The sequence below is a fragment of the Taudactylus pleione genome, unplaced genomic scaffold (assembly GCF_031769625.1).
Source record: "Taudactylus pleione unplaced genomic scaffold, aTauple2 ptg000959l, whole genome shotgun sequence".
Classification (NCBI taxonomy): domain Eukaryota; kingdom Metazoa; phylum Chordata; class Amphibia; order Anura; family Myobatrachidae; genus Taudactylus; species Taudactylus pleione.
The window spans coordinates 454,490-468,306 of record NW_028285360.1 but is presented as its reverse complement, the minus strand read 5'-3'; positions in this window follow the sequence as shown (position 1 = coordinate 468,306).

The following is a 13,817-nucleotide window of genomic DNA, read 5'->3' as shown; positions in this document are numbered from 1 at the left end:
AAGAAAAGCGTATAAATGGCTCTCCCCGAGTTCCGATGGTTTGTGTTACCTGGGAAGAGTAGTCCCAGAACTTATGACCCTCACACATGTTGAAATGCTGAGTATACATAAAAACACACCATCACCAAATCTTCACACTCAATATGAACACAGAGGCAAGAGAAATATGATACCTGGTGATATGCATGAAGCCGCTTAGTTAATCAGTGAGACAACTGGCTTCCAAGTTTTAGTCGCCCTGGATCCCACCAGAATTGCGAGGGGTACATTAAATTTTAGATATATCCAAGAACTTGCTAAATTAATAGATAATATCACCGAGATGTACGATGACACATTCAGGTACACAGGGAGAGAATTGCAAGCGTACAAGAAAGAACTGGTGCAACACAGGCTAGTGTTGAATTATTTAACAGCTGTTCCTGGAGGGTATTGCATAACATTGGCCACTCAATTTGGAGTAAAATGTTGCACCTATGTCAGCAATGATACCAGCGACCCTAAGGAGGTGATAGACCGGAAGATGGATGAAATTCTGCAGCTAAAGTGGGAATTTCGCAAGAACCATAACGCTTCAGTGGCTGAAGTAGGGGAAAAGATAGAAGGATGGGTGTCATGGCTGAACCCAGTGAAATGGTTCTCGGGTCTAGGGGAATGAGTCCAGGAAGTGATCGCCAGCATAGGCAAATTCTTGATCCTTATACTGATTGTTATCATAGTAATTGGCATATGCGTCCGGTGTGTTCCTATTGTGTTGAAGTGTGGAAAATGTAAAAACAGAGTGAAACGAAGGAATGAAACTGTGATGGTGGTTAGAAATGATAATATGTATACCGAGGTAGATACAGAACTGCATTACAACCCTGAGCTAGGAAGTACCATCATTTAAATGTGTAATATTTAGACATGCATAGAGGATATTATTGAAATGTTATTTATAGAACACCCAGAAAATGTAAAGTCTCAAATTCCCCTTCAAGACTGCTGTTATAAGACTGGTGCATTCCCACACCTGTCACATGATCTCCCAAGATCCACGGTGTGCGTATAATAGTAGTTTTATGTCCCCACCCAGAGACACATTATTGATGGATTAAGAACCACCTTGTGCCATCCCATAATAACACTAAATAATATATAAATGTAAGCCTAAATTAAATCCTAATAGCAGATTGTGATAGCATGTTGTTTGCTATCAAAGGGTGGACTGTCGAAGCTGAATAATTTGCTGAGACAAGTTCAGATTAAAATTTAATCGCGACGACGCCATTTTTCGACTGGCCTCAAGACACCATCTTGTGAATGGCAGCAAGATTCCATTTTAGAAAAGAGAGCTTACACAAGCGCCATTTTGTCAAAATTACATAGTACACAATCCACAGTGCAAAATTGCTAAAAGTAGCAATTTTGCTACTCACAACGCAAAGTTGCTAAAAAGTAGCACGAACAGCTTTTTCACAATCTTCCCCAAACACCTACCGACGGTGTTTAGCAGACATAAAATAACTTTCCAACACATTAAAATCATCACAGACTTATATTTGAAAAGTAGCAAAGTTGCTAAAAAGTAGCACGAACAGCTTTTTCACGATCTTCCCCAAACACCTACCGACGGTGTTTAGCAGACATAAAATAACTTTGCAACACATTAAAATCACCACAAACATATTTGAGCAGTAGCAAAGTAGTGGTGTTTTCCCCTGCATTCACATTAACACATACGCGATGTAGCAAAAAGTAGCAAATTAGTGGTGTTTTCCCTGCACTTCATGTTAAACATAGGACAACGCAAAATAGCTATTTAGACGCACAGCCAGCTTTTTAGTTATCTTTCCCAAACCCATACTGGCATGCTCACACACATACACAGAAGCCTTTCCAACTTAGTGCTGGTCGCTAAGTGCCCCACAGACCCTCAAACGCACAACACAATTTAATGTCATTTCTCCCCGCATACACATTTAAAAGCAATGGTCCCGCAGCACGAAAGGAATGATTATTATTTGGTTTAATCGCAATGTCAGCATATGAAGAAATGAATGTTTTCCGTAACTATGGTTTAGTAAATGGCAAATGGACCGTGATAGGTGCCGTACTGATCTACTCTTTTCCCACAGCATTCCGGTGGCATCGGTGAGGAGATCAGAACATGCGGCTATGAAATATGAATGATAGAGAGAATAACTCCTTGAAATGTTGTATGCCATAGTTTAGACTAGATTTATTATGCAGCGGGAAAGTGGACACAATCAGGCTGTTAGAGGCTGGTTTGAGTCTTTGCCCTGACCTATGAATTGTACCGTAACGGAAGAAGCAAGAAGAGGAACCAATGAGAACCTGCCAAAGTATTCTACTGTATTGCTTATCCCAGTACGGGTATATATGTGAGTGCTCTGAAATGAGATGCCAGTCTGCGGTGGTCCTGTTATGCTGTTTCGACGAAGGTTTCATTACTGATGCCGGTATCTGGTCCCAGAGCGCACGCGTATGTATTGACTGTACCTTATGTCCTAAATGTTTGTACAATTTAGTTTGCGCTCATTGTTAGATCATAGCGTGGTAACATCTGTACTTTTAGCTGAATAATAATCTTTAGCGCGTTGGACCGCTATTCCACTGTCTTAGAGTCTTATTAATGGTACATTTAAAACACAGCGCTAATTAGCGACACCTTATGGTTTTAGGAGGTATAGGCAGGTTTTGTCTTAGAGGTTCTAGGCAGGTGAATCTTAGAGGTTTATAGGCAGGAATGTACTAAAGGTTCAGTTGCATGATTCAACACATCCCTCTAAATAACAACTATCCAGCTAACTTGACAAACAAGGTCCTTACCTTAACTCAACCAAGGAAAATGGTAACAAACTATTACAACTAAATATGTTGTAGTGCAGCCTACTTCTGACTTTGTCAACTCCCAGTTTAGAGACAAAATAGTACAATGCAATGAAGATCAAGTGGAACACAACAATTAACAATTGTGTCTAGACTTTGATTCATATCTCCTGCTATCAGCTGATGATCTAGCCTTGAAGGCAGGAGTCAGACAGCCCTATTCCCAGTGCACCAGTCTCTGGGGGCTCAGGACCTCATTCAGAGTCGGTCGTTGCGGCCGCACGGTCGTACGCATACAATGTTTTTCTTTCTGCGCCTGCGCATGGCTAGCAGTGCGCATGTGTGTACGAGCTCTACCGATCAAAAATACTATCGGTCGTAGGGCTTCCGACACAGAAGTGGATTGCTAAAGTTGACTGACAGGAAACACCGTTTGTGGGAGTATACGGGGGTGGTGGTCTGCAAACGGAGGCGTTCTTCAGCGTTTCCAGGCGTTTTAGGGGAGTGCATAAATTACCTGCTTCGTATGACCAAGATTTGCGGATGCATGAAAACGTCACTCTACGAACAGGATGATCTTCCAGGCTAAGGTAGGCAAGAAGCGTCCGTAAACCACAACAGTACAATCGTTAATCTGATGTTACCTGCGATGTTTTGATTTGGAACCATATAAACCAAGCAGCTAAGATTGCTACATTGTAACTATTAACACTGCTAATTACCTTGTAACTCATTTCACTTGCGTGTGCATTAGGGAATTCGTAACACAAATGCTTATTTGTGCTTTTTTGCTAAAACAGTTTTTAAAACATCTAGTATTGTGTTTTGCGTAGCAGCCTTTTCAGATACCACACTTTTTAAACCTTGTATACATTGATATAGTTAAAGATAGACATTTTTGGTATTACATTTTTTTATTATTTTGAAATTTGCCTTTCATCACAATGTAAATAATAATTGTTTCAGCAACATTTGCATATAATTAAAATATTTTTTTTTAATAAAAAAAAAAAACATTTAAAAAGAAAAAAAAAAGAGCTTGAGACATTGGTGACAAGAAATATGGGGACTGGACAACAGGTGAGGGAGGAGATATCCAGGGCTTCTTGCGTCGTTTGGGCCGGCTCAGAGGAAGAGGTAAGCTACGGACAGCTGACTGGCGTGTAACACGCCGACTGGCCTGGCCAGAGGTAGATGGGATTTCCTCTGGCCTAGGCATAGGGCTCTCCATACTTGCGGGGGTGGCTGTTGGGCTGCCAGAGGTGGTGGTCCTGGGAGGAAGGTAGTCTCTCTCCATCATGGCAGGTGGGTTGGCCTGCTCCTGGGTATTGGCCAAACGATCTAGGGCCCCAGCAATGGTCTCCAGGGCCACCGCCACCCTCACCAGAGTGGTCTCCATCCTCAGAAGAACACATGTGTTCTCCTGAGTTTGGGAGACCAACCTGGTGAGGAGAGGCACTGCTCGGTCTGATGGTTGCCCTGGAGTAGACTCCACAGGGTCCCCAGATGGAGTACTTGGATCCTCCCCTGCAGAGTCTCCATCTGTGCTGGACCCAGACCTGACCTCAGGAGCAGGCACTACCTCCTCTGAGTCTGGAATATAAAAAAAAATTGTTATTTGTTTTGCCAAAAAAAAAAAACCATAGACATTTGAGCTTTATACTTTTTGTCTAACAAAATAAAATTACCTTCTTGCACATGTGGAGCGTTGAAGTCGGCCATGCCAGTGTCCATAGTGGACACGCCGACTATCTCCTCTTCTGTCACACATCCCTGAGCCAACGTCTCCAACCTTGTCAAGGCCAGCTCCTCAGGGATGGGACCACCACCTGTCCCCGCAGCATGGTCCACCCTACTCCGTAGCTTCCTCTTCAGTTGGTACTTGAAATCCGTCCAGCTGTCAATGTTATTTTGGAAATTTTAAGTGTTACTTTCTTTAAATAAGATCAAGCTTTGGACTTCAGTACACTCACAATATCATTTTCTTACCGTTTTTTAACGACTTTCTGTGTTCTGTAGGTTGTCCCCACAGCATTAACAGCCCTGGATATCTCCTCCCAAATCCTGTCTTTGGCTCCAGCCCCCATATTTCTTGGTACATTGACTATGTTCTCCATTGTCATGGTCACCAATGTCTCAAGCTCGATTCGTGAAAATGGAGGGTTTCTTGGCCTTGGCCTGCTTGGGCCTGCCTCCTCCTCCTCTACTGGTGGACTTTGATTCCCAGCACCTACAGCAATTTTTAAAATAGTAAAAAATGTAACATTTTTTAAGGGAAATATGACCAGTTCTTGTGTTGTGTAAAAAATGTGATTTGCAGTTACCTGGCTCAGTTGGCCTCTGCTCACCATGCTCCTCGCTTGACATTCTGCTAACCTGTGAGAGAGCATGAAGAATACTGCTTGTGCAGACTTTTTTATAGATGTGATCGCATCCCTGGATTGGTTACCTGTGCATCCTTATTTCCCTAACTACAAATGCACACCTTTCCTGCATTCCGTAATTACTGCGTGGGTTGTGCTAGATGTGAGCGCATCCCTGGATTGGTTACCCGTGCATCCTTATTTCCCTAACTACAAATGCACACCTTTCCTGCAATCCGTAATTACTGCGTGGGTTGTGCTAGATGTGATCGCATCCCTGGATTGGTTACCCGTGCATCCTTATTTCCCTAACTACAAATGCACACCTTTCCTGCATTCCGTAATTACTGCGTGGGTTGTGCTAGATGTGAGCGCATCCCTGGATTGGTTACCCGTGCATCCTCTTTTCCCTAACTACAAATGCACACCTTTCCTGCATTCCGTAATTACTGCGTGGGTTGTGCTAGATGTGAGCGCATCCCTGGATTGGTTACCCGTGCATCCTTATTTCCCTAACTACAAATGCACACCTTTCCTGCATTCCGTAATTACTGCGTGGGTTGTGCTAGATGTGAGCGCATCCCTGGATTGGTTACCCGTGCATCCTTATTTCCCTAACTACAAATGCACACCTTTCCTGCATTCCGTAATCACTGCGTGGGTTGGGCTAGATGTGAGCGCATCCCTGGATTGGTTACCTGTGCATCCTTATTTCCCTAACTACAAATGCACACCTTTTCTGCATTCCGTAATTACTGCGTGGGTTGTGCTAGATGTGAGCGCATCCCTGGATTGGTTACCCGTGCATCCTTATTTCCCTAACTACAAATGCACACCTTTCCTGCATTCCGTAATCACTGCATGGGTTGGGCTAGATGTGAGCGCATCCCTGGATTGGTTACCTGTGCATCCTTATTTCCCTAACTACAAATGCACACCTTTTCTGCATTCCGTAATTACTGCGTGGGTTGTGCTAGATGTGAGCGCATCCCTGGATTGGTTACCCGTGCATCCTTATTTCCCTAACTACAAATTCACACCTTTCCTGCATGTTTAAATAATTGGGGTTTGGTTTCTTTATTTAAGGCAAAGCCAAATGTGGGTTGTAGTTGGAGTGTTTGGTGGTGCAGGAGGTGTTTGATAGTAGTTAAATTGTATGAAGTTGTTTGAGAGGTGCTTGTGTGTGTTGTTTGAGAGGTGCTTGTGTGTGTTGATTGAGAGGTGCTTGTGTGTGTTGATTGAGAGGTGCTTGTGTGTGTTGTTTGAGAGGTGCTTGTGTGTGTTGATTGAGAGGTGCTTGTGTGTGTTGTTTGAGAGGTGCTTGTGTGTGTTGTTTGAGAGGTGCTTGTGTGAGTTGTTTGAGAGGTGCTTGTGTGTGTTGTTTGAGAGGTGCTTGTGTGCGTTGTTTGAGAGGTGCTTGTGTGTGTTGATTGAGAGGTGCTTGTGTGTGTTGTTTGAGAGGTGCTTGTGTGAGTTGTTTGAGAGGTGCTTGTGTGTGTTGTTTGAGAGGTGCTTGTGTGTGTTGTTTGAGAGGTGCTTGTGTGTGTTGATTGAGAGGTGCTTGTGTGTGTTGTTTGAGAGGTGCTTGTGTGTGTTGATTGAGAGGTGCTTGTGTGTGTTGTTTGAGAGGTGCTTGTGTGAGTTGTTTGAGAGGTGCTTGTGTATGTTGTTTGAGAGGTGCTTGTGTGCGTTGTTTGAGAGGTGCTTGTGTGAGTTGTTTGTGTTTTTTTTTTATTTTGGTTTTGGGATTTTTTTATGTTTTTTTTTAGTTCTTTTTTTTTGGGTGTTTTTTTTGTGTTCCTTTCTTTTTGGTGGTTGTTTTTGTGTTCCTTTATTTTTGGTTGGGTTTTTTTTGTTTAATTTATTTTTGGTGTTTGTTTTTTGTGTTCCTTTATTTTTTTAGGGTTTTTTTGTGTTCCTTTCTTTTTGGTGGTTGTTTTTTGTGTTCCTTTATTTTGGGTGGGGTTTTTTTTGTTTACTTTCTTTTGGGTGGTGGATTTTTGTTTTTTTACTTTTCTGGTGGTGGTGGTTTTTGTGTTCCTTTATTTTAGGTTTTTGTTTATTTTTAGTGTTTTGTTTTTGGTGGTGGTTTTTGTTTGTCAAATTTGATTGGTTCTGACATTTAACAAACCCCGTTAATTGTTGTGCTTGAGCCAGTTACTTGTTCGGTTTGGGTGGTTGGGCATTTGTCTTCTTAAAAAATCCAACATTATTCCTAGAATCAAGTAAGTGTGCCAGCCTACTGCATTTCATTTTTTTTTTTTTTTTGGATCAACAATCCTAAAAAACTTACATTTTTTGGTACTAAAATTTTTTTTTTATTCTAAATTTATTAAAAGGTGTTTAACAGTCCATTTTGGACTTGAATCAGGTAAGTGTCTATTTATTCAAACCTACACTTATTTATATTTTTATTTTTTAAATAATTAAAAATATTACTTTTAATATTGTTTATTGATCTATTTGGTAAATGTAAATTTGTAAATTTAACAACAATTCCTATTGGTGATTTTAAAAATTAAGCATGGTTTTAACAATAATAGTAGTAATATTGGTTTGTACTCAAAAAATCTAATTAATTTTTTCATTCCCTCTAATTTTAAAAATGTACAACAAATACACATGTTGTGATTTCCGAAGATGGCACTGCCCGACCCTGTAAGAATATGCACCATTATTATAAAGCTAAGTATTTTTGCACAAATATTCAAAAAACACTCTGTAGAACCAATTAAAAATATAAATTTAACTTTACAGAGCGATGTTGGACAGCTAGTAGTGGCCATGTTGCCCCCCACCAACCTTCCTCAGCCTCCTCCTGGGTGTAGGCATAGGAGGCGTGCAAGGGCCAAGATAAATAGAACACGTGTCACCCTTTTTGGAATGCCTGATGATGTGGTTGTAACCACTTATCGCCTGCCTCCAAATATTATCCTAGACACTCTTTCAATAATAAAGAATGATCTAGAAAGTCAGATTAACATTCCTACAGCAATCTCACCACTTACACAGTTGTTGGCGGTGTTACATTTCTGCACCTCAGGGTCCTTCCAAACCACTGTGGGGCTGGTGGGTGGCCTCTCCCAGCCCTCATTTTCACGGATCCTGAGGCGTGTGCTAGATGCATTTTTCAATCATCTAGCACATTTTATTAGTATGCCTTTGGATACGGAAGCCCTTGATGATGTAAAGCAGAAGTTTTTTGAAATTGTAAGCTTTCCACACATCATAGGGGTAGTGGATGGCACTCACATAGCACTTCAGCCCCCTGCATGTAGGGAACAAATATATAGGAACTAAAAACATTACCATTCCCTAAATGTAGTGGTGCTATGTGATGCCTCCCTCCAGATCCTCTCCCTGAATGCCAAATTCCCAGGCTGCAGCCATGATGCGTATGTGATCCAGCATTCAGGGATTTGGCCAAAATTAAGCACACTGCAAGCTGGTGACGTGTGGATTCTTGGTAAGTAAAAATCCAGTATGTATTTCTAGTAATAGTGTAAACAGGTTCTCATGGTAAATGTATGTATCTTTTGGTGTCCCATTTCTATCAGGTGACAGTGGATATCCTTGCACACCCTGGCTGCTGACTCCTTATTTGACTCCTACACCAGGGCCCCGAACTCACTATAATGCCGCAAGGCAAAATTATTGTGTCATCCAGTGGCGCTGGATATAAAATGTTGCAAAACGCAAAGTATTGGGATAGTACTTAATCCTTATCAGAAATTTGAAATCCTGCTGGTCATCCTTTTGTATCTGGAGTTCTCAAAATCTTCATACTTTGTCCATATGATACATGTAACAAAAATAGTAAAGGAATGTCTTAATAGTCTGATGTAATTTTCCTATTAATGTTCATATGCAGAATGACGTTGTTCTTATCAAATGGGCACGTATGGTTGATGCGTACCCCACTCACATTAGAAAGTGTGGTTTAACTCCTAAAAAGGTTTCTTTACTCTTCCTTCCTAATTGTTATTCCAAACAAGTCTTTTTATATCGTGACACACAAATGTTTATGAGGGGTGAAGTGATGCGTACCCTACTCACATGGTGTAAATGCTGTAACCTGCATATAATGGTTTCTTTTCGGATATCCTCCTGGAGTATCCTTGGGGTTAATTCCCATATGATGTTTCCTCTGTATAACAAACACAATTGTAATTTCAGTACAGTGGACCAATATCGAATTGCATGAACCTGTGCACTGAGCTCGTTAATTGAAAGAATAAAAGGTGTTCTGTGGGCAGCTGCTACACAGACAGGTGAGCAACCATTAGAAAGTCACTATAATGCCGCGTTTACTGCCACCAGGCAGGTGGTGGAGCACTGTATCAGTCTTTTAAAGGGCCGGTTCCGGTGTCTCCATCACTCTGGTGGTGCACTCATGTACTCGCCGGATATGGTTTCCCGCATTGTGGACCTGTGTGGGATTTTACACAACATTGCAATTAGGAGTCGAGTACCCATGCAGCCAGAGGAGGTCTTGCCAGAGGATGGCCCCTCGGAGGAAGGTGTTGTGATGCTGTCGGGGGGGCCAGATGCGATGATGTTGTTTCACGTTTTTTTAGGTAGGCATATTTACATTTTTATTTAAAAAAAAACACTTTTTGCAAATGTATTTTAATGTGTACCTTTTTCTTTTGTTTTCCTACCAACCATATCACAACACTGTATGTTTTTGGACAACTAACACATTTTGCACGGACATCCCCCAACATGTTTAGTTAATTTGCCTTTTGTTTTAGTAATTTGTATGTTTCCCATTCAAAAATCTGTTTGTTTTTTACTATAGTTGTTTATGTTTGACTAAGCCAGAGGTTTTATTTGCCCAAACCATGAGGACATTTGTTATGTGCGAATCTGTTATGAAATTATTTTTACCAGTAAAAGCCTGTTGGCAACATGTTTGTTATTATGTTTGTTATTTAATAAATGTTTTCAATTAAATACAAATGTTGTTTTTTGTTTTAAAAAAAAGAAAGCCATTTTGAGGTGGATAATGTATGCCAACCCATAATTAAAAAATATACAACATTACTGCAAATGTTCTTAAGGTTTACTAATACATTTTTTAAGTTCTTACACTATGGAAAGGCACCCACCTTTGTTCACAAATGTTTTTACATGCAGAATTACACCCTTTAATGTGTGGCAAAAAAGAGGACAAATGTTTGAAATACAAAAACTTTTTTTTTTGTGTCAGAAAAATGAAAAAATATGAAAACAAAAAAACTAAACATCCTCCAAACGCCCCACTATTCTTTGGAGGCAGCAGTAGGCCTGCATTAAATATCCTGAGGTCTCTCTGAGCTCCTCCCAAATCTCCCTCAGGATGTGGGTTAGATCTGTGGAAAATATAAAAATTTTGAGGATTAAATACTTCATTAAAATTACAAACATTTGAACATTAATCATTATTCAATGTACCAAAAAGTGTTTAAACACAATGATGTTACGGTGTGTTTGAAAAGTATCAGCCACACAACATTATTAATAGGATTTTACTTTTATGTTGTTAAACTAATTGGAAACCCTAACTATGTGGCATAAGCCAAAAGCCACTATGATGATGTTACAAATAATGGGAGGTGTATTCTTAAGTCATGATGGCCATATTCTTGAAACACAATGCACGTATTCACTTCTAGAATGTTGTGGATAAACCTAAAATACAATGTGTTTGTTTGCTATGGAAAACATCACTTTGCCTAAGTACATTAGTACATTTTAAACACAGTGCCCTTCTCTGTCTCCGCTGTGCTTCTAAAATGTAAACATAAAATCCAAAAAAAAAATTAGTTTAGAATTTTGGCTACACAATACAAGTACACTTTACACATTCTGGACAGTAGGGACAACATACAGGAGGGTTTTTTAACATTGACTAAAATAATTGGCAAAGGAACATACATTTTTAACAGTCCACTAATTATTACTTTTAAACAAAAGCATACTTACGTCTGCGTATTTGCACCCGCAAATTCATGAGGAGAGCAGGAGACCGGCGGCGCAGGTCTGACCAGCGCCTCTCTAATTGGGCAATATTGCGCCTGTACCCCGCTGATCGTAGGGCTTGCCTCACCTCCGCATAGGCCGCCCGCTTTATGCGGTTGGAAATGGGCGGCACAGCGTGGGTAATCCACCTGTCCAGGATGTTTACCAGGACAAGCAACTCTCTCCTGGTAAAGGCTGCGGCTCTCATGATGGCAATGGCCGATTTTACAGAAAACATGAAATATACATGGGGTACAAAAAATATGATTGGCTAAAATATTTACACTTTCCTCAAAAAAACCACTATTGGCCAATTCTTTAATCCTGAAAAATAAGGTCACATTTGATTGGCTACAACACGCAGTGTGCAATTGCAAACATAAGAGTACAAATGATCCTAACGCAAAATGCACATGCATTTATAAAGTTAACACAATTAGCAAATGTGCATTCACAGTTAATAAACCCTACTTTGTTTTTCAAATTGTGTGAAAAAAAAACCGGAGAAAACACCCACGAAATGAACAATAAAGTTTATTGACACATGATAAAAAACTTGTTTTAAAGAACAGCAAGAGTTAAACACTTAATTAGTTAATTGACAACAAGCTAATAACAAGATGATCGATAGTCCATGTAAACATGACATGTGACCATCAAAACAGCACATACGGTCGCAACCATCAGAACATAATTAGCATACAGCGACTGACAGCACCTGACTACGATTGACTCGTTCGTTCATTCAGATCAGTCGGTAGCTAGAGGAGGTGCAGTGCTAATGAATGGGCGTCACTTTGTTTACGATCGCCCTGCCGTACGATCGGATTTTGCAGTCGTTGGTCGTACGACCGTGCGGCCGCAACGACCGACTCTGAATGAGGTCCTCAATGTGGAGTGGCAGGCCCATCAGCCTTTCCAGTCCAAAAGCCACTGAACAGAAACTTGATGCCTCTTCTCCTGGAACTACAACACTGGACACTTATGATGGTGTGGTGTCCTAGGACTCAGCCTAGTGCCACTTATTCTCAGCTTTTATAGAATGGTCCTATTGCATTGCTGCCTTTGTGAAGAGGGTCCTATTGATGGAGCCTAGTGCCTTGCACCACAGCCTATTGCTTTCTACATGGGGAGGATCCTATTAATGGGGCCTAGTTCCCTGCATCACATCCTATTGCCACCTATGTGAGGAGGATCCTATTGATAGGGCCTAGCACCCTGCGCCACAGCCTACTGCCACCTACATGGGGAGGGTCCTGATAATGGGGCCTAGTGACCTGTGGCATGACCTATTGCCACCTACGTGAGGAGGATCCTATTGATAGGACCTAGTGCCCACAGTTGCCTCAGGCCTAATGCCCACAAGTGCTGTGAGCCCCTGGAGGTCTAGGGGCTAGGTCTTTACCTGTCCTGCAATCTTCATCTAATACCTCCGAGGACCAGTCGCACCCACAGCATCACTGTCCTTCCTCTTCACCTGTGATGTGGGCCCTCCACTGACTGAGGATTCCTCCTGCTCCAGCATGCACTTTCATCATGTTTGCGGTGACTGGGAATGTCTACTGTGTTCATTCACGGCTGCAGCTCCAGTCTCCACTAGGGCATCTTCCTGCACCTTCTACGGGGTCCCTGTTCTAAACATCTTCTTCGGGATTCTGTCTTGCCACACAACGTCATTGGACTCCAATCAGCCATCTCACTCCGGACAAGAATTCCTTTTGCGATTACTTCAGGTGCTGACATTCAGTGCCCGGACTGGCTCACGTCCAACATCTGCTGCCGGGCCCATGGTGAGCCCTGATTAACTTGCCAGCAGCACCCATTTTGAAATGGGCCTCTCTGGTTGGCTGAGCTGGAATTCTTCATTATTCCTGGATGCCAGTGTCAGAGCAGGCCCTTACCTGGGACCGTCACACCACACTTGTATGGTTGGCCACACGGATGGCAGAACTCCGGGCATATCATAGGGAAGGAGCCCCTGTTCCGGCATGTGCCATTTGATACATTCTACCGGTATGATTGCAGGGTGGTAATGTCATACACAGATAGCATTGCAAATGCATTCATTAATAACTGAGACCCTATGATCTAATATACTGCCAGGGGCAAACGCAGAATTTTGAGTAGGGGGTGAGAGAGAGAGAAGGGGTGAGGAGGGAGGGGGATAGAAAGGGAGAAAGACAGGAGGGAGAGAGGGAGGGTTAAGGAGGGAGTGGGAGAGAGGGGAAGGGAGAAAGAACGAGTGTGAGACAGACAGGGAGGGGGAGGGGAAAGGAGAGCAAGAGAGAGAGAGAGAAGAAGAGGGAGAGCATTGGTGATCCTTTTTATTCCCTCTCACTCACATACAGTTTTAATAGACCATTGGGAACTATTTCCTGATCCCTTGCGAATGGAGTAGAGAGTGCTAGCAGTTGCACCCCCATTCAGACTACATAGCTGGCCGCAAGCTGCCTTTTGCTCTACAGAGGCAGCATGATAAGTTCCTGCTCACATACAGTAACACCCTGATTTCTGATCCTTCTTATCACTGGATGATGATCACTTGCTGTACAGTTCCTCTTCCTTAATTGAGTGCTGCACTGCTGCTCCTCCACATTCTTTCCTCATTCTTTTTCCCAT